Here is a 20,856-nt window from a genome sequence, read left to right as displayed (position 1 = left end):
CATGACTGGTGCTGGCTGTCTCCTGGGAACTCGACTGGGTCTGTTGTATGGGGTCATTGATTGTTTGGATCCAAGATAGCACAGCTAGAAACGGCCACTCTTTTTCGGTGTGGTACAGCATCACTTCTGCAATATTTTGTTGGACAAAGAAGTCACAAACTCTGCCCAAATTTAAGAGGAAGGGACACAGGACCTGTAAAGCAAAATAAAATGTTAAGTCCCCAACCAACTAAATGGATCCCCCTCACAGCCAAGAGCATTCCAAAGTTAACCTTAAACACGAGTTCAGGCCATGATGGGAATGGATGGTCAGACATGCCACATTATACCATCCTCCCTTTGAAATTGAGGCACAACTGACCAGCATTAATGTTAGAACAGAAACCTTAAAACAATCTCTTCTCTCTGAAGCCTACTACCTGGAGGCTTCACCTGTGTAATAAAAACCTTGGTCTCTACAACCCTTTACCTTAACCCAGACACTCCCTTCTATTCATTCTGGGTATTTAAAGAGAGTCATCTAATTGCCAGTCAGAAAATCTTTGAATCCACCTATGACCTGAAAGCACTGACGCCCACCGAACCAACTTCCATTTGTCCTGCCTTTCCAGGACACGGAATGTACATCTTAATGTCAAAGGCATGTCCTTAACCTTGGCAAAGTAAACGTCTAAACCAATTGAGAGCTGTCTCAGATACTTTTTGGTTTACAAACCCTACCTGTTATTGAGAGGAGTGTCAAAAAATTTGGCCATGTTTATACTACACGCTCTTAAATTAATATCTGTCTGATACTACTAATATCTGATATTACAGTTACCCAAGCCAGAAACTCGGTCATCACCTTTGACCCTTTCTTCTCTCTTATCTTCTTCTCCTTGACCCACCCTAGAAATACATGTAATCTTTATTGCATATAATTAATAATTCTATAACTTAATCAGATATTATTGTATCATATACATAAATATCAATTACAAAGTCTTCTAATTGACCCTAGAATCTTCTGCTTCTCTTGAGTGCCACATCACCACTACTCTGGTACACACATCATCCCTCTTCTACCTATTAGCCAGTCTCTCTGCCTCCAGCCTTACCCCTTTTAACTCTAGTCACGATGATTTTATTTTTAGTTAGAAAGAATATCTGTCCTCTGATTATAATTTCTCAAACATCCTCCATTGCTGTAAGAGTAAAGTGCAAATTTGTTTGCATGGCTTCCAAGGCCCTGCAGGATGTGGTCCCAGCCTCCTTTTCTAGCCGCACCTTATCTTCTCTTGTTGAACCTTTGGCCCTCAGCCTTCAGCTTTACCAAAATCTTGATGTACTCCAAATTTCTTTATTTGAGATGCTCTTTCCTGTTCCCCTTCCCTCTCACCATCCTCCATTCCCTTTGCTGGGATAATTCAGTCTCATTCTTTAGATTTCAAGTTGGTTTTCAATTGCCTACTTCCTCTGGGCAGAATTTTATGACACTTCATTCATTTATTCATTCACAGAGTATTCATTGAGTATCTACAATGTGCCAGGCACTGTTCTAGGCCCTGGAGATACTACAGTGAGCAAAACAAATAAAAGAGCCTTCTGTCATGGGATTTACCCCTCTCCTGGAAAAGTCAGGCAATAAACAAGAAAATAGGTAAATTACATAGTATGTTAGATAGTGATAAGAGCTAAGCGTAAATAAATGTGAAGCAGGATGGGCAATATAAAATGTTGGAGGGTGGGAATCTTGAAGTTTTGGCAAAATCTAGGTAAGACCCCACTGGGAAGGTGTCATAAAGTCAAGAGCTGACTGAAGTGAGGGGTCTAGCTATGAGGCTGTCTGGGAGAATACTATTCCAGATAGAGGAAACAGCAAGTGCAAAGGCCCTGAGATAGATGTGGGCCACTGTCTTTAAGGAGTGGAAGGGCCAGAGTGGCTGGAGTGAACTAGGAGGAAAGGGTAAGAAGAAAAGATGAGGTCACATAGGTGATGGGAGCCCTGCTCACAGAAAGTCCTGTTGGTTACTGTAAGGACTTTGGCTTTGGTCATAAGTAAAGTGGGAAGGAAGCATTGGGAAAGTTAAGGAGTGACCTGCTCTGGTTTATTGTTTAAAAGATCCCCTTCGCATCACAAATCCTCCCACATTAGCCCCTTCTCCTATCATTTAACTTTTTACCTGTGCTATAACTTGGTTCTGCCCCTTACTAGTATCTCGTTTCTGGGAGGAGAGGACTCTGTCCAACTTGTTAGTGTTTTATTAGCACCACCCAGCCCAGTGTCCGGGAACAATAGGATATCAGTAAGTATACATCTGATTGCATTGAAATAATGAGTAAATGAAAGCCAGATCCCGTGCTAATCTTTAACTTTTTAACTTATTACTACACCTTTTTTATATTGGTAGTAGTAGGCCCAAAATATAAATGAGGAAATGAAGTAAGAGCAGAAAGTGATAGAGAGAGAAAAAGGGAAGAGAAGAAATAAAATTATTGGAGCCATAATGACAGCCTTCTTTAAGCTAAGAAACCAGGTTCTCATTCCTACATTGGACTCTCTATTGTGGAATTTTACTGGGCTATCTGTGAGACCGCAAGATGACCATTCACCTCTCTGAAAATACATAGTCATAGGGAAAGCTTTTTTTTATTTTTGGCAGGGGACGGGGCACTTCCATTTTGGCTCATTATGAGGATAACAAGACAAAATGGCCAGATCATAGTGTATTTATTATAAAAATTCATGTCCTAGCTGGCTGTGTGTGTGCATACACGTGTGGATGTGTGTGTACAAAGGCTTCATACTAGTCCACATGTATTTATCAGTGTGGACTCTATGCTGAACTAATACTAGGGATGGAGAGGTCTTGCCCTCATTGGACTCAACAGGAGCTACACAAATCAAGAGCAGTATAGTGAGTAATATGGTGAGGAAATAAATACCTCTTCTAAGAAGCAAATAGACTTGAATATATTAGACTGAAAAACATACTAATACCTGCACTGAATATGTGATTAGCTTTTTTTTTTTTTTTTTTTTTTTTTGACAGTCTCACTCTGTCACCCAGGCTGGAGTGCAGTGGCGTGATGTCGGCTCAGTGCAACATCCGCCTTCAAGGGTCAAGTGATCCTCCTGCCTTGACCTCCTGAGTAGCTGGGAGTACAGGCACACCCAGCTAATTCTTAAATTTTATTTTTTTGTAGAGACGGGGTTTTACTATGTTGCCCAGGCTGTTCTCAAACTCCTGTGTTCAAGCAATCCACCCACTTCAGCCTACCAAAGCGCTGGGATTATAGATGTGAGCCACCGTGGCTGGCCATGATGAGCATTTCTTGAATAATAGCAGGAACAATTGCTTCCTTACCAAAATGGTATTTTTCATTTTTGGCTTAATGGGTAAGATTGGAGAAGGAGACACTTGACCACTATTTGGAGTATCACAATTTGACTTGTGATGTCACAAAATATTCAAACTGAAAGAAAAGCATAAAAAACAAAAACAAAACAAAACAAAAAACCTGTGTTCAGCTCGTTTGTTTAAACTGTAAAGAAAAATATGGCCCAAAGAGACTGGGTGTTGCCAAAAATTGCACATAGGAAGAACAGAGAGGGAAAACCAGGCCTCTGAGCCTGGGACCAGTCACTTGAAGATATTTTGTTACCTAAGTCAAAAAGAGAATGACAGTCTTCTCCACAGGAGTACTTTGGGATTAGTTAGTGGGTGGTCTCATTACCCATAAGCCCCTGCCTTTATTGGTTGGTTTCTTCTCACTCCATCTAGACATGCTGTTGTCAGTCCTGCAGCCTGAGTACACTGTGATGGCTTCATGTTGTCAGCTGCGTTTTCTCATGCCCTACACTGCAGACTGAAAAAGGATGCTCCATAGCCAGCCTTAACACCATGCACCAAGCCTGCCACAGGCATCCTCTCTCCTGCTCCAAGCTGCTGAGGGACAGGAAATGGAGGTGCTGAGTTTTAAGGCTTGCAGGGTTTGTCTGCACTGCATTCAGCTTGCCAGTCCCCAGGAGAGCTGGCATGCTGCTTCAGATCCAGAAAGAAAAGGAGAGTGCCAATCAGATATATACACTTCTGTAAATCTCCAGTTAGTTCCAGAGCTGTCATTTGCTTGTAGAAATATTACCATGTTTACATGACTGACCCAGACAGCAAGAGCTAGTGATGCCCCTCTGTTGTAACTACATGGCAAGAGGGACATGCAACCCAGTTAAATAAAATTAATTTTAAGCACACATTGATTTGGAGAAGCATTTGGACAATAACATAGTGTCAGCATGGTCACTTATCCTAAAGAGTTTTACTGTTGTGACCCTGATTTGGACATCACTATGGTTGCTGTGCATGATAAATTTGAACCATGTTTTGCTCTTAAGTTTTAAAGAACTGTATTTTAAAACACGTATAACAAAACAATCTATAAGTAAATGAGATCTTTCCAAATTAGATACGTCCTTTGGTAGCACGATGAGTAATTTTTTCCAGTATCATAAGATTGAGGGTCTCTGAGAGTCTCCTTATTAAATAATAATCCTTCTTCATAGAGGGTTTTGCATGAATTTGGGGAGAAAAGCTATTTACCTACTTAAACAAAAGGCATTGCTTCCCTGCTTTCTATGTGATTACTGCTGCATGTGTTTGCATGTGTAAACTGTGTGGCTTTACATCATCTTATACTATGGATATTTTTCCATATACAGCAGTATGAATACAAACAATTTTTGCAGAATTTCATGAATTATAACTGAGAGTAAAAGCACGGATACTCTTTTCCATCTCATGCTTTTATGTTCCTTGCCTTATTTTGTTTATGTAATAAACATTTATTCAGTGTATACTACTGGCCAAAGGTGGTTGTAGGCACTGAGGGTATATCGGTAAACAAAACAGAAGAAGATCTCGGCCCTAATGAAACTTATATTTTAGCAGGGAGGTAGGGACAGGTGATGATGGAATAAGCAATTATCATAAATATTTACATAATTTAAATTATATAGAATGCTTGAAACTAACTACAGCTGTAAATGGAGAAAAAATGGAGAGCAGGCCGGGCGCAGTGGCTCACGCCTGTAATCCCAGCACTCTGGGGGGCCGAGGCGGGCAGATCATGAGATCAGGAGATCGAGACCATCCTGGCTGACACGATGAAATCCCGTCTCTACTAAAAATACAAAAAAATTAGCCAGGCATGGGGGCGGGTGCCTGTAGTCCCAGCTACTGAGGCTGAGGCAGGAGAACGGCGTGAACCCAGGAGGCGGAACTTGCAGTGAGCCGAGATCAGGCCACTGCACTCCAGCCTGGGTGACAGTGTGAGACTCCATCTCAAAAAAAAAAAAAAAGGGGAGAGCAAATTAAAGGTGAAGTGGTTAAATCCGGGATTCAATAAGAAATAGAGGATCAGGAAAGGCCTTATTGAGAAGAAGAGATTTTAGCAATGACTTAAAAGAGATAAAGGAATGAAACAAGCAGATATTCTGGGGAAAGATCCTATCCGGCATAGGAATCAGCTAAAGTAAGGACCCTAAGGAGGTAATCTTCAGCCAAGGAAGTCCCAGGAGATAATTGTGGATAAATCAAATGAGCAGAGGGAAGATAAATTTAGCCAGAAAAGGTAGCTGTTCAGGGTCAGAGAAAGGGCTATAGGCAGATTATGTAGGACCTTGGAGGCAGCTGTAAGACATCTGGGTTTAATTCCGAGTGAACCGGGAAGCCATTGCAGTTGTTTGAGAAAAGGAATGGCATGATTCAATTTAAGTTTCTAAAAGATTAAGATAGTGAATCTTTTAGCCAGAGTAATCTGTATGGGGAGGATAACATGGCATAGCAAGGAAAGAAAACAGTACCCTACTGCAATAATCTGGGAGAGAGCTGGTTGCCTCAGTCAAGATGGCAGCTTGCAGTAGAAGTGATAAAAGGAGTACAGACTTTGTATATATTTTGAAGACAGAGCCAACAGGGAGAAGTTAAGAATGACTCCAAGGATTTTTGTCTGAGCAACTGGAAGGATGTAATTGCTTCCAGCTGTTATGAAAATGGAAGCAGGTTTTGTTGGGGAGAATGAAGAATTTAAGTTTGAACGTGTCAAGTGGTCAGGAGAGAGATCTGGACAAGAGATACAACTTGAGAGTTGTTGGTAAGTACGCAATATTTAAAGTATTGAGGACAGATGCAAACTCCAAAGGAGTAAGTATAGATAGAAAAGAGGATGGAGGTCTGAGCCTTGGTCCATTCCCCCAGTAAGAGATAAGGGATATGGGCAGAAACCAGATAAAGAGGCTAAGAAGAAATGACCAGTGATGGAGGAGAAAACCAAGAGAAGATGCTATATTGGTGAAGAAAGTACTTTGAGGAGGGAGAGATTCATGGTGTCGAGTTCTGTTGAGGGGCCGGGTGCAGTGGCTCATGCCTGTAATTCCAGCAATTTGGAAGAACAAGGTGGGAGAATCTCTTGAGGCCAGGAGTTTGCGACTAGCCTGGGCAACATAGTGAGACCCCCATCTCTATTTAAAAAATAGTCAGGCATGGTGGCACATTCCTGTCGTCCCAATTACTCAGGAGGCTGTGGTAGGAGGATTACGTGAGCCCAGAAGTTTGAGGTTGCCGTGACCTATGGCCACTGCACTCCAGGCTACAAAATAAGGCCCTGTCCAAAAAAAAAAAGAAAAAATTAAAAAATTATAAAAAAAAAAAAAAGAAAGAAGAAAAGAAATTCTGTTGAAAGGTTAAAAAGCTGAGGACTGAGAATGACAACCAGATTTAGGAACATGGAGGTCATGGGTGGATTGCTGGCAGCAATTTGAGTGTCATGATGGAAATCAAATCCTGACTGGACAAATAGGGATCTTCTTTCTCTTTTTTTTTTCTTTCTTTCCTCTCTCCCTCCCTCCCTCCCTCCTCTCTCCCTTCCTTCCTCCCTCCCTCCCTCCCTTCCTTCTTTCCTTCCTTCCTTCCTTCCTTCCTCCCTCCCTCCCTTCCTTCTTTCCTTCCTTCCTCTTCCTCCTTTTCTTCTTCTTCCTCTTCCTCTTCCTTTTCTCCTTCCTTCTTTCCTTTCTGTGCCATTGAACTAAAAACCCATACTTGGATATTTGTTGACAGTATAATTTTAATGAATCCCTTTGGGAATTTTTTTTAACACTCTTGGAAGATTTTCACTTATTTGATCTGGCCCTAACATTCCAAAACTGGCATGAATTTTAATTATCCTCAGATTTCACTTGGGAATAAAATGGCCGAGAGAACAGATAAGCACTTCAGAAAATCATTAACTTATTTTAGGCCATTAAATTATATCTTCTTACACTGAATAGGAGGAAAAAAGTATTAGTAACTTATTGTATCATGTCTTGGTAATTGAAAGTAAGTCATATATTCTTCTCAAAGTACATCCAGGGTTTACATTGTCTATTATGTATGCATGGCTTCCCTAACAAGATAATACACACTTGGAAGACAAAAACCAGACCTTCTATGTTTAATAATATCTTTTGTACCCAGCCATGTCTTGTACATAGTCGGCATGCAATAAATATGTGTTGGTTTCATTTTCTATGCTCATTCTGTCTGATCCTGCCTTCTTATATACAAGTCTCATTCAGTAATGGGAGGATAGTAACAGAAAACCATCAGAGGGAACAGTGCTAATACTGCTAGAACTTGTAGCCTTTGAAGACTTTACAATTTTGTTAGGAAGAGAATAGAGATGTATTTGAGAAATTCAGTAGCAGAGAAAGCACCGTATATAGCAACAATAAAAGATGGGCTCATGATTAGTGACCAAATGAAATCTGTAGGTAAAACATTTTTAAAGGGTCCTGTGCTGGCTGGAGAAACAGACACTGAGAAAATTATTCTTAAAATACCCTCCTATCCTCCCCTCTCTCCTCACCAATAAGATGAATATATGTTTATAGAAAAATTGATTAACATTATATTATGAAAAACTTTGATTAACTATTCAATGATTTTAAACATGATTTCCCATGGATGTAGAATATTCTATCATGTGATTGTATCATAATCTATTTACTCTCCTGGATTGAAAATTTCAATAGTTGTCCTTTCTTTTTCGTGACATCCAAACTAAGATGAACATCATTTATTGCCCGTCTTTGTGCGTATTCAATAGTTACTTCTTTATATTAAATTTCTAAATGTGGGCTGGCATGGTGGTTCACGCCTATAATCCCAGCACTTTGGGATGCCGAAGCAGATGGATCACTTGAAGTCAGGAGTTTGAGACCAGCCTGGCCAACATGGTAAAACCACATCTCTACTAAAAATTCAAAACAAATTAGTCAGGCTTGGTGGTGCACGCCTGTAATCCCAGCTACTCAGGAGGCTGAGACATGAGAATCACTGAAACCCAGGAGGTAGAGGTTGCAGTGACATTGCACTCCAGCATGGGAGACAGAGTGAGACTCCATCTCAAAAAAAAAAAAAAAAAAAAAATCTAATGTAGAATTATAACATTAAACATTGACATACCTGGAGAATTGTTTTTAATTGTGGTGAAAACATACAATGCAATATTTAGCATCTTAACAATTTTAAATGGAAGTTAAATGATATTAACTATATTTCCATTGTTATGCAATAGATGTCTAGAAGTTTTTCTTTTGTGAAACTGAAACTCTGTCTTCATTGAACAACAACTTCCCATTTCCCTTCCCCTCAGCGCCTGGTAACCACAATTTTTTCTTTCCTTCCTTCCTTCCTTCCTTCCTTCCTTCCTTCCTTCCTTCCTTCCTTCCTTCCTTCCTTCCTTCCTTCCTTCCTTCCTTCCTTCCTTCCTTCCTTCCTTCCTTCTTTCCTTCCCTCTCTCTCTCTCTCTTTCTTTAGTGTTTCACTCAGGTTGCAGAGGCTGGAGTGAAATGGCATAATCTCAGCTCACTGCAGCCTCTGCCTCCTGGGCTCCAGTGATTCTCCTACCTCAGCCTCCCAAGTAGCTGGGACTAGAGGTGTATGCCACCACTCCCCACTAATTTTTTGTATTTTTAGTAGAGACAGGATTACAACATGTTGCCCAGGCTGGTCTGGAACTTCTAGGCTCAAGCAATCCTCCTGCCTTGGCCTCCCAAAGTGCTGGGATTAGAGTTTTGAGCCACCACGCCCAGCCCATGATTCTACTTTCTGTTTGTATGAGTTTGATTACTTTAGAGACCATTTATGAGGGAAATTATACAATATTTATATTTTGTGACTGGCTTATTTCTCTTAGCATAATGTCTTCAGGGTTTAGCCGTATTATAGTGTGTGATAGGAATTCTTCTTTTTTAAGGCTGAAGAATATATTTCTTTGTATGTATATACCACATATTGTTTATCCATTTATCTTCTGATGAACATTTGGGTTACTTCCACCCCTCAGTTCTTGTGAATAATGCTGCAGTGAACATGGGTGTGCAGATATCTCTTGGACACCCCGCTATCCATTCTTTTCAGAAGTGGAATTGCTGGGTCATAGGGTGATTCCATGTTTAATTTTTTTGAGGAAATTCAATACTGTTTTTGATAGTGGCTAACACTGTTTTACATTCCCACCGACAATGTATGTCTTCACTAACACTTGTTACTTTCCTTTATTTGATAATAGCCATCCTAATGAATGTGATATGCATACGGCTTTAAAAATCTTTTTTTCCAGAATATTTGCATAGGGAGATTAGCATATATTATTGATCTTTAATATATATTTTGTCTTTGCTTATTTAATAGATAAAAAATAATTTGTACTTATTTGACTACTAGTAAAATTTAATATTTTTAATACTTGGTTACTAGCCAGTTTATATTTTTCTTTTGTGATTTATAAGTTCATAATTTATACATCATTTTGTATTGGGTTTTCTCCCCCCTTCTTATTCATTTATAAGAGCTATTAACATAATACATTATCCTTTTATTATTTATTTATTTATTTATTTATTTATTTTATTTTATTTTTTAAGACAGAGCTTCGCTCTGTTGCCCAAGCTGGAATGCAGTGGCACAAACACAGCTCTCTGTAGCCTCAACCTCCTGGACTCAAGCAATCCTCTAGCCTCAGCCTCCCAAGTAGCTGGTACCACAGGTTCATACCACCATTTCTGGCCAATTTTTAACTTTTTGTGTAGAGATAGGGACTCACCATCTTACCCAAACTGGTCTTAAACTCCTCAGCTCAAGCAATCCTCTTGCCTTGACTTCCTAAAGTTCTGAGATTACAAGTAAGCATGAGTCACCATGTCTGGTTGTTAATTTCATATTTCTTACAAACATTATTTTCGTGTTTCAGATGCATTTGAATTTTGTTTATTGTAATTTTTGCTTCTATAATGATACAATCAAACTTAAGACTATTTTATTTCTCATTTACCCCTACTTTTTTTTTTTTTTTTTTTTTTTTGCAATGGAGTCTTGCTCTGTCACCCAGGCTGGAGTGCAGTGGCGCGATCTCTGCTCACTGCAAGCTCCGCCTCCTGGGTTCACGCCATTCTTCTGCCTCAGCCTCCCGAGTAGCTGGGACTACAGGCGCCTGCCACCATGCCTGGCTAATTTTTTGTCTTTTTAGTAGAGACAGGGTTTCACCATGTTAGCCAGGATGGTCTTGATCTCCTGACCTCATGATCTGCCTGCCTTAGTCTTCCAAAGTGCTGGGATTACAAGCGTGAGCCACTGCGCCTGGTATTTACCTCTACTTTTATATGACGAAAATCCATGCTCATGTAATAGCTAAATACAATCAAATTCATTTTTTTCTAGTGTTAATATTTCAGTCAAATTCTAATGCATTAGGAATTCATTAATATTGCATTTAATATTATTTTTCCCAATCTGTGTTTTATTTGAAAAATATTATAATTCAAATAGCAAATAACATAGAAAATGAGAATTTCTTACCAAGAATTAATTCATATTAACATTTGATCATATTGATTTTAGATCTTGTGTGTGTGTGATGTTTACTGATACATTTTGTGTCCTTGTACAGCTTTTGTGGATCAGGGACAAGGGGAGCATGTTGCTGAACAAAAATATATTAACATGTATGGGACTAATGCACACTGATTTTCACAGAAAGTAATTGATTGATTGCAATCAGGTATGGGAGCCTAGAGGTTGGCAAGAGTTTTGATAAAATTCAGTTAAATAAACTTGTGAATTTAAGAGCATAGAGATTCTATTAACAACAATGAATAGAAGAAGATGTAGACATGGTGATTTAAAGGGGATATCAAGTTAGTGTTGAAGAGTAACCATCTCAGGAAAACAGTAGGAATTAGAGCCAGTTTTGAGAATATTCTGTGTGAGATCTATGGAAACAAAAAAGCTAGGAGGGGAATAGCTTAAAGGAATGTGTGTTGGGAAGTGCTTATAGAAGAGAGCAAGCAAAGTGCCTTCCTGTTGTTGTTTAAGATTTTTCCTTAATCTGCATTCCTACAATTAGGTTTACTGAGCTCTACGGCCTGAGTTATTGCTCTTCTATGTAGTTCCAGATTAGGGCTTAAGAATTCTAGTAGTGTAGGAGTATTTCTGGAAAAGATGGTTGGAGGGCAAGTATAGGGATGGGGAGAAGCAGAGGGCTTACTCTCCACCTCCCAATATTTTCATGCAAATGATATTCAGTAAAAGTAAATATCCATATAACAATGGTAGTGGAAAGGAAAATGTAGGGGGAGACTGCTTTTGCAGATCAAGAACAAAGGGTATCATAATGCTAAATAAAAATATGTTAATATGTATTGGACTAATGCACACTGATTTCCAGATGGTGTTTACATCTGAGGGAGAAGAAATGGGGAAAAGGTGGGGAGGTAGCCTCTTTATAAGAATCTTCAGTGTTTTATTAATTAATATTTTTGAAAAGAGGAAAGATAAAAATATTATCATCCATTAAATGTGGGTAGTGATTAACTTATTACCTCAGGTTAGGTTCCCTTCTTGTTGAGATTTTTATAATTAAACACATTTTTAGATAAGAGTGAGAAAATTTAGGATAATAACCTTAGATGACAAAGGAAGAAAGTTTTAGGATATTTTAAATATTAGTGAAATTCCAAATAAATTTAAGCTTAGAGCTCACTGGTTACCAGATATGTTTCTCTTTAACACAAGAAATTGGAAATGAGTTAAGTCAATTCAACCAATAACATTTGGAAATAGGCCGGGCATGGTAGCTCACGCCTATAATCCCAGCACTCTGGGAGGCCGAGGCGGGCAGATCACGAGGTCAGGAGTTCGAGACCAGCCTGGCCAACATGGTGAAACCCCTTCTCTACTAAAAATACAAAAATTAGTCAAGCGTGGTGGTGGGCACCCAGCTACCTATAATCCCAGCTACTCGGGAGGCTGAGGCAGGAGAATTGCTTGAACTTGGGAGGCAGAGGTTGCAGTCAGCAGAGATTGTGCCACTGCACTGCAGCCTGGGCGACAGAGTGAGACTCCAGTTCAAAAAAATAAAATTTTAAAAAATTGGAAATAACATATTTGCTATTAATGTCTTAAAGGAGGTATTTGTGTTGAATTATTTGTCTTAGTCATTATCATTGCTTTTTTTAAGAAAAAAAGAATATTAGAATTCCTTTTTCTCAAAATTTTGAATGTGCTGTGTTTAACAGCATAGTTACGGTTCTGAAAGGGTAGTCGATTTCTCCCCTTGTCTATTTGTTTGCAGCAGGTCATGAACTTAGACCTTTTCTCTTCAATGTTTTGCTTCTGAACTACTTCTGCTGATACCCTCCTCACCCGAGGAAACAGAGCCTGAGAAGGTTCTCCTTATATGGATTCAGGTAGATGAGTTTCCATAAAAAAAAAAAAAAAAAGACATCAAGCATTGATCTGCCTGAATAAAGCAATTCTACCAGTTATATGGCATTTGGTGCTTCCTGTGAATTGATGCAAACTTCATTAAAGAAAATGACAGATGGCATATGGCTGCAGGCAAAATGCCAGTCCACATGATGAATCCTACCATACTCTAGTCTAGCATAAACAATGTTTTTAATCACCTTCAAAAAAACTTTTGCATTAATTTGTCTACAGTAACCAGGTAATTATAAATGTGTAGCTAGTTCCTTATTACCTTAAAAAAATAAAAATAAAAGTTAGCAACCGATAGGCATTTGGCTTGAGTTTATGTTATAGATGGCCAAAGGAGATTTTATGGCCCTAAATGGACATGATGAGGTCCGCACGTGAACAATGTTACATTAGAATGACCACAGAGCCTGGAGTTCCTGCATTTTTCTTGAGTTGTTTGGAATATTACTTTGAGAATTGGAAGGCCTGGAGTGTGAAAACTGATTATAAGATTTTTCTTTGTTTGACAAGATAAGGTCTGTGTGAGGCAGATACTTTCTATGGACTGACTGCGGACAGGTTTCAGTCAGAGACTCATGTTTTACTTTGAAGGTGGGTGTCTAACGTAACCGAATTTCAAGGGAATAATTACAGTCTTATCAAATTCTGAGATGAACTTTATGACTTTTTTTTTTTTTTTTTTTTGAGACGGAGTCTTGCTCTGTCGCCCAGGCTGGAGTGCAGTGGCCGGATCTCAGCTCACTGCAAGCTCCGCCTCCCGGGTTTACACCATTCTCCTGCCTCAGCCTCCCAAGTAGCTGGGACTACAGGTGCCCACCACCTCGCCCGGCTAGTTTTTTGTATTTTTTTTTTTTTTTAGTAGAGACGGGTTTCACCGTGTTAGTCAGGATGGTCTCGATCTCCTGACCTCGTGATCCGCCCATCTCAGCCTCCCAAAGTGCTGGGATTACAGGCTTGAGCCACCGCGCCCGGCCTATGACTTATTTTTTTAAAAATTCTGTCAATTAGTTCTCATAATAATATGCTTTTCTGGTCAATTTTACATGCAGAATTTGGTCAAATAAAGAAACATAAATAGATAAATAAATAAATATTTTAATGATGCCCAAATAAAGTTTAGATGTATAAGGAGTAAAAATGATTTTTAAAATACTTATGTAATAGAACTAGATCTTAGTTTCACCACATGGAATTTATATAGTTCGTTTTAGTGCTTCATTTCAGGCTGCTTTTTTTCAAACAACAGAAATTGCCTTTGGCTCATTTAAATAGAAGAATGTGTTAGAAATATGGGCACAAAGGCAGGAGAACCAAGCATGAATCAGGTTCCATAAACTTTCAAGCTGCTGTAGCAGAATACCTTAGACTGGGTGGCATATAAAAAACAAATTTATTTCCCACAGTTCTGGAGGCTGGGAAATCCAAGAACAAGGTGCTGACATATTTAGTGTCAGCGAGGGTGCTCTTCTTCATAGATGGCGGTCTTCTCATTCTATCCTCACATGCCCAAAGTGGTAAACACCTGTCTTAAGCTTCTTTTAAAAGGCACTAATCCCTTTCATGAGAGGTCTGCCCTCATGACCTAATCATCTCCCAGAGGCCATACCTCCTAATACCATCATCTTGGGAGGTAGGATTTCAACATATGAATTTTGAGGGGAAACAAACATTCAGCTCATAGCAGATAACAAGGCAGTAAGACAGATAGCCAACATCACACCATAGCTATAGTCTGGGTAGGGCATTTGGTACTGGTCCCAACTTTACTGGGCACTCTTGGCTGTGCTGGAATTTTCCTAATGCCAAAGATAATGTGTCAGCTGTCTTCATATCTTTGTACCATTCTCCAGAGCTTCAAGGTTCTAAGCAGGAACCTTTAGCTGACTAAGTTTAGGTGATGTACCAGTTCTCTAATTGCCTGATCAATTGGCTTCTTAATGAGAGGTGAGGCCCTCCCTCCCACCACATAGGAAATAGTATCATTGTTGGATATCCAAAGGCAAAGACCAGATGGGAACTAATAAAGCTGTATGACACTAAACGTTCTTCATTAAATCATGGCTTTTTTTCTAGTATTTTTCTCTTTGTTTTTGATAACAAAAAACATATATAGCAAATAATGCCATTGTCCATATGCCTAACTCCAACACTTAGTTATAGTTGTGACTTTTCAGCCCACGGTGTTTTTTGCTGTAACAAAGGCAGAGTTGTTGTTCCTGAACTGCACAGCTGCCTCCTTTTCTTGTACATACTTCTGATATTTTCAAGTTTAGGAGAAAGCAGGCATTTGCCTTACGTCTTAACTCATATTTTAAAATCAGTGTCATTTTTCTCTGCTTATTTTGCTATGTTTTTTAGGGAATAAATATTTACCAAGACTTCTGCATTAGTTTGCCAGGGCTGCCATAACAAAGTACCATACACTGAGTGGATTAAACATCAGAAATGTAGTGTCTCGCAGTTCTGAAGGGTAGAAGCCTGATAACAAGGTGCTGGATTTGCTCTTTTCTGAGGGCTGTAAGGAAGAATTTGTTCCATAGCTATCCCCTACCTTCTGGAGGGTTTCTGCAACTTTGGTATTGCTTGGTTTATAGAAGCATCACTCTGATCACTGCTTTCATCCTCACATGGGGTTCTCTTTGTATGTGCATCTGCATCCAAAATCTGCCTTTTTTAGAACGGCATCAGTCATATTGGACTAGGGTTTGCCCTAATGACCTCTGTTAACTTGATTGCTTCTGTAAAGATCATATCTCCAAACAAGGTCACATTCTGAAGTATTGGGGTTAGAGTTTCAACATATCTTTTTTAGGGGGAACACGATTCAACCCACAGCAACTTCTTAAAAGGCTACCTCTTCAATGTGAAGTATTTGAAATGTTGACTCATTTCTGGAAGAAACAAAAACAATAACAACAACAAACGAAACTTTAAGAGTAAGGAATATCTAACTGGGTAGTGTTGGTTGTCAACTGAGTGTTATACACATAACTAAATTTCAGGGCTCAAAATGACATGGATTCTTTGAGGAAACTTAAGGAATTACTAAATAACTTTTATCAGTTTGAAGAGGTTCTCTTCTATTCCTAAAAATATTCCTGGTTGAATATTTTCATTATGAAAGGCTGCTGTATTTTGTCTAATACTTTTTCTGCATCTATTGAGATGAGCATATGGTTTATATCCTTGATTCTTTTAATAATATATATTACACTGATTACTTTTCATATGTTGAACCAACTTTGAAATTCTGGAATAGCTCCCACTTGATCATGATTATAATTCTTTCTAAAAGCTGCTGGATTTAGTTTACTAGGAAATTGGTTGAAGATCTTTGCACCTATATTCATAGGGGATATTAGCCTGTAGTTTTCTTTTCTTCTGATGTTTTTGTCTAGTTTTAGTATCCAGATAATACTGGCTTCACAGAATGAGCTGGGAAGTGTTTCTTCATACCCTTTATTAGAAGAATGTGAGGATTAGCTGTAATTCTTCAGAGTATTAAATAGTAGAATTCACCAGTAGAAACCATCTAGGTCTGGGCTTTTCTTTGTAGGAAATATTTTTATTACTAATTCAATCTCTTGTTACTGTTTTATTCAGACTTTCTATTTCTTGTTGAGTTCAGTAGTTTGTGTTTAAGATTTTTTTTTTTTTAAATTTCTTCTTGGTTATCTGATTTATTGGTATATAGTTAGTTGTAGTATTCCTGTAAAATCTTTTTTGTTTCTGTGAGGTCAGTAGTAATATCCCCTCTTTAATTATGACTTTAGTAATGGAGCCTTTTTTTTTTCTTTGCCAGTCTAGCTAAAGGTTTGTCAATTTTGTTGGTCCTTTCAAATAACCCACCTTTGGTTTCACTGATTTTCTCTTTTGTTATTCTATACTCTATTTCATTTGTTTCTGCTTAAGTTTTTATTATTTCTTTTATTTTGCTTGCTTTGGGTTTATGTTGCTCTTTTTCTTGTTTCTTTCAGATTTTCTTTGTGGATGTTCTCTGAAGTACTAGACAATTTAAACCAGTTATATTTCCCTTCAGTAAAACATTAATTCTTGTGAAATACTAATGTAATAACCACAAGGTCAATTTAATAGCAACTATTTATTTAAATGAGTAATTTAGATATACTGCAAGAAAACATTTTACTGCAAATATGGACACAGCCAAAGGGCATCTTTAAAAACAGAAACTTTAAATTCCAAATGCATTTTTCATATTTTGAATTTCATTCCAAGGGCTCTGTTGGAAGATAGTATTATTCTATAATAAAATATTTTGACTTTTACTTATAGTAGATGCAATAAACACTATTGCAGCTTTAAAAATACTTATTATAGTACTTAGCATTAGACAAATTGTTTGAAGTTTAAGAAAATTATTTAAAAATTAAAAGCTCTAAATAGAGTGCTTATAATCCTTTAATTCAAAACAGTTGTTTTCATTTTCCAATAAGTTGGTAAAAGGAAACTTAATGACATTGTCTTTTCACTAAACGACATTGTCTTTTCACTAAACATCCTAGCTGTTTTCAAGAAAACAGAGTTAACAACAAACTTAGAAAAAAATTGTAAAGCAGACAGTATTCTAACTCATTACAGTGAATGCAACAACAATTCAGTGTGAAACCCTTGAAACGAACCTGAGGATATATTCTGTTGAATTATGGTCTACTATTTGTAATTTCATGAATTTTTTCCCAAGTATTGGAAATGATCTAAATGGCTGTGTTTGTGTCACAACAATGTTCAGGTTACAATATGTGGTATATTTAAAATTACCTTTGCATTTTAAAAATAACTATTAAAATGCCACAAAAATCAGCATCATAATTATTTTGGAAGACTTAAAATAAACACATCAAAAACAAAACCAGAATCTGCATCTTATTGCCTGTAAAAGTTTCTCTAGCCTCATATGCCAGATATAAGAATGAGTATCTTGGAAATCTAAGGTTCTTTAGTGCTATGGGATTGTATGCCTATCAGCTTGGATTTCCTTTTGCTTTATTTGACTGTGGCCAAAGGTGGAAAAGGCCTTCTTAGATGATCTTACTAGGAAATGTAATATTGAAGTGTATGTCAAAACTTTCACACAAAATTGGTGTAAAATTTATATGTGGAACTTACTCTGAGCAGTCAGTAATAGCTATATTTCTGAAAAGATGATTTTAAAACCAACTGCAATAAATGGAATAATTAACATTTACATGTGCTAAAATCTTCTAACTTATTGGAAATATTGAAGGGTCATTAATTTTAAAAACTATGCTTTTGTAAATGCAAAACATTAACCTCTAATTTAATCCTTGTAGGAATATAATTTTTTTAAATCAAATTTTCCTGAAGCAGCCATAGCTGAACTTATTTGTTTTACTTTTCAAAATGTGCGGTGAAGAGTTACATTTTAAGCAGAGAGGAGCCCCCCTTTTCCTCTTCATTTATTCTAACTAATAACTGAAAGCAAAAGTTGGCAGGCTGCAGGCAGAGAATAGGTTAGCCACGTTGTTCCTTGCCTTGCTGATGCAAAAGAGAGAACATTTCAAAGTAAAACAAGAGTTGGCATCAGAGAAATTGAGTTCTATGTTCTTTTAAAATAATCTTCCTGTGGCAGTATTTCAGAAAACTAGCATTTACGCTCCCCATACCACAAGAGTGAAACAGGGACCTTTTTCAGAGAGCTCAAAGTCAAATTAGTTCTGTAAGTCAGTCTAGGGGGAAGTGAGAGCCAATTTGTGGTCAGGGTTGCCAAAGAGCCAATGTCCAAGGAAAGAAGAGAGGCAGGGTGGTCAAGACGTGCTGAGAAAGACTGAAAAAATAGGGACCTTGCAGCTGTGAGGCCACAGTAGTGACTCTAGGGAACATGTACTCTAAAGCCTGTCTAAAAGCAAAGTTCAGCCTTGAGAGCAAGAGCTGGCAAGACTCAAGGAATGCCATGAACTCCACATGAGGGAAACAGATCACAATACATAAATGTAAGTTCAAAGGCAGAAGAAGAGAAAGAGTTATGAGAGGTAAATGGAGAGGGTACCATGCAGGAAGTAACAGAGAAGCAATAATATAAGGAAAGATTATAGGTCACTTTTTTGCTCTTCTGTCAGCAAAACTCATGTAGTAAAAGAAGTGGACTGTAAGTCAGGGAGAGAACATCTAAAGGTTTCTTTTTTTCTTTTCTTTTTCTTTTTCTTTTTCTGTTTTTTTTTTTTTTTTTTTTTTTTTTTTTTTTTTTTTTTGAGTTGTAGTTTTGCTCTTGTTGCCCAGGCTGGAGTGCAATGGTGTGATCTTGGCTCTCTGCAACCTCTACCTCCCGGGTTCCAGCAATTTGCCTGCCTCAGCCTCCTGAGTAGCTGGGATTACAGGCGCCTGCCACAACACCCAGCTAATTTTTGTATTATTAGTAGAGACGGGGTTTCACCAGGTTGGCCAAACTGGTCTCAAACTCCTGATCTCAGATGATCCATCCGCCTCGGCCTTCCAAAATACTGAGATTACAGGCGTGAGCCACTGTGCCCGGCCCAGGTTTCTTACATGACTTATTTGAAGAAGACAGGAACAGACAATAGATGAACATATCAAAGACCAAAAACAAAGCTAACATGACATAGTTAACCTTGGCTGCAGAATTCTTATTAATTCCTAATGAGAGTAGACTGATGATAACACAATTATACCTGAAATTAATTTGAATACATACTTTTATTTATTTATAGTTTATCAGTACTATAATTTTATTAGTTTTGAAATTCCATTTAAAAATTATTTAGATAATATTAGGAGTAAAAATTGCTGCACCCGGGAGCACTGAGACTTTTGACAGGTTGCAATATTCATTAGGATATTGTTAGATGCTGTGACAAATAATCCCCATATTTCAGCAGCTTAACACAATAAAGGCTTCTTAACACACCAGTGTGAGTAAGTGTTCCTGGCCAACAGGAGTGGGCAGATCTGTTACATGTGGTCATTTAGGAATACAGGCTGATGGAGGCTTTCCCACTCTCAGTGTATGGCTTCTGTTATTACTCTGGGCATTGACATTCATCTCACTGAAGGGGTAAAATAATGTAGAAGCATGCATGAAAGGTTTTATGGTTTTCCTTCACATTCTCTTGCTCAGAATATAACCACAGGGCTACACTAAACTGCAGGGGAGACTAGAAAGTATAGTCCAACTGAGTGCCCGGAAAGAAGGGAAATAGAGATTTTGGTGAACACTAATAAGTTTCTGCCTGTATGGATAATCATTGGACTCACGGGAGGGACTGTGATACCATGTCTACATCTACCAAAGACCTTAAACATACTGGGATCTAAGTAGGCTCCTGAATGGGTTACAAAGTTTGTTCTTGGATATAGGTTGTATGTATTTTGTAGAACTGGCAACAGTGGAATGCTCTTGGATAGTCAGATTTTGCTAAGGCATAGATTTATTCTAAGTTTCATTTGTATTCTAATCTCTGGGGTTTATGTGACTCGTTCATATAAAAATAGAAAACATCAGTATGTATCTGATCTTATAACTGGCAGTATTCACTGATTTTATCTGTATAAAATATCTTTTATGATAGAACTAAAGATGTGACATGTCTTTGACAAATCACTGTACCTAATTAGAATGTTATATTTCAAATATAATTTAAAAATATATAGGTGGGTACATATGTATGTGCATATATGTATACATATGTGTATATACATATATGTACATTAGTGTATATACATGTCTGTGTACCAATGTGTGTAACTCAAAAAAAATTCTGTGGAGGAGTTGAACTACAGCAGTGGAGATAAACTCATAATTTGCTGTATCATGGATTTTGTAATCATCTGTTTTCAAATTTTAGTAATGCTATTTAACACCGCATAACCCTTAAGCAAACTACTCAACCTCTTTAAGCCTCAGTTATTTCATGTATACAATATGAATAACAATAGCTATTTATCAAACTGGATTATTATAAATAATAAAATGAGATTATGTATGTAAAGCACTTCTCACAGAATCTGGCACATAGTAAGTGCTCAATGTCATATATTACACATATTATATGCATAGTAGGAA

The 20,856-nt window shown here is 37.8% G+C and overlaps 1 protein-coding gene across 4 annotated transcripts in view; it reads left to right on the top strand.

The window, feature by feature from the left end:
• The window catches only part of MACROD2 (mono-ADP ribosylhydrolase 2), a 2,180,049-nt gene that overhangs the window by 992,455 nt on the left and 1,166,738 nt on the right, over positions 1 to 20,856 (top strand). The window lies entirely within an intron of this gene.

This window comes from Rhinopithecus roxellana, chromosome 13 (assembly GCF_007565055.1).
Source record: "Rhinopithecus roxellana isolate Shanxi Qingling chromosome 13, ASM756505v1, whole genome shotgun sequence".
In the NCBI taxonomy this organism is placed as follows: Eukaryota; Metazoa; Chordata; class Mammalia; order Primates; family Cercopithecidae; genus Rhinopithecus; species Rhinopithecus roxellana.
Note: the sequence above shows the minus strand (reverse complement) of the source record. Positions and strands in the feature narration are given on the sequence as shown.